This window comes from Chionomys nivalis, chromosome 1 (genome assembly GCF_950005125.1).
Source record: "Chionomys nivalis chromosome 1, mChiNiv1.1, whole genome shotgun sequence".
Taxonomy (NCBI): domain Eukaryota; kingdom Metazoa; phylum Chordata; class Mammalia; order Rodentia; family Cricetidae; genus Chionomys; species Chionomys nivalis.
In genome coordinates, this window is record NC_080086.1 from 192,964,189 (window position 1) to 192,965,425 (window position 1,237).

The 1,237-nt window shown below is 46.2% G+C and overlaps 1 non-coding gene across 1 annotated transcript; it reads right to left on the bottom strand.

Annotated features, from left to right (window-relative positions):
• Window positions 1–680: 680 nt before the first annotated feature.
• On the bottom strand, window positions 681–785 carry LOC130890069 (U6 spliceosomal RNA). The gene has a single exon (XR_009058684.1). It is a non-coding gene; the product is annotated as a U6 spliceosomal RNA (small nuclear RNA).
• Window positions 786–1,237: the final 452 nt, after the last annotated feature.

Sequence of the window (1,237 nt, forward strand, 5' to 3'; positions counted from 1 at the left end):
GTACATACCCTGAGCATGGCACTGAGGCTCCCTAAAACCAGATGGAGAAGAAGTGTGTGAAGTAACAAGAGCCAGAGCTATAGCCAGAGGGCAAAGGACCAAGGGCAGCTGCTGTTGCCATGACACGGACCACACCCATGAAGCTAGAAAGAGAAGAAAGAGCCCTCTGGGCAAGCAGGCATGACAGACAGAGCTCAAGAAATTGAAGTGAATGAGGTCACCGAGTGAGTCTGTGAGGCATCACTCGGTAGCAGTCTCAAGCCTGGAAAATTGCAGGTTTTATGCATAGCCCCAACTCTTCAAGAGGCAGAACAGAGCATCCACCATGTCACAGTGGCAAGTCGGTGGCTATCCAGAGCTCACACCTGATCCTTGAGAGTTTACAAATCCTGCCTCAGTCTCAACACTCCTAGTGTGGGCTGGAGAGATGGTTCCATGTTTAAAAATACTAGTTGCTGTTCAGAGGACCTAGATTGGATTCCCAGCCCCCACATGAAGGCTCACTATTGTGACTCCAGTCCCATATGACCTAACATCCTCTTCTGGCCTCCATGGGCACTGCATGTATGTGTTTCACAGATATATATGCAGATAAGACATCCACACACATAAAAATAAATGCATTTTAAAAAAATACTCTACCTTTGACTTAATTATAATGTCCAGATTGTCATTTTTTAAACAATATAAAACATTTCACGGATTTGCACGTCATCCTTGTTCAGGGGCCATGCTGATCTTCTTTGTATCATATCAATTTAATATATATGCTGCCGAAGCAAGCAAGATTGCCATGTTGATGAGCCTAGGTGGTCAAGACTAAGCTGCAACCCACACTTTTTATAGGGACAGTGAATCCGAGGAACAGAGAATACTTGGTACCCCCAAGAAAGCTTAGCAAACAGCGCGTTTCCAAGGTACCAAACAACAGGCTGAGGAAACTCATTATGAGTAACATGAAATGACTTGTGAGCTCTTTGAGGCTATTCCAACTTAAAGTTGAAAGACACAAGGGCCTCTGAGATCTGAGGCCCTCCACGAAGACACGTATCTGAGCAGTAGATCTGAATAGATGTGCACACGCCCTTTAACACCAACACCAGTCAAGGGTTCAGACCCGACGACCGTGTGCTCCCAAGCCCCCATCACAGATTCTGACATGCATTTCCACTTGACTAAGTCAGTCACTCTGCATCCACAGGGGGAGTGCCCTATCACACAGGTCTTCCACCCTTCT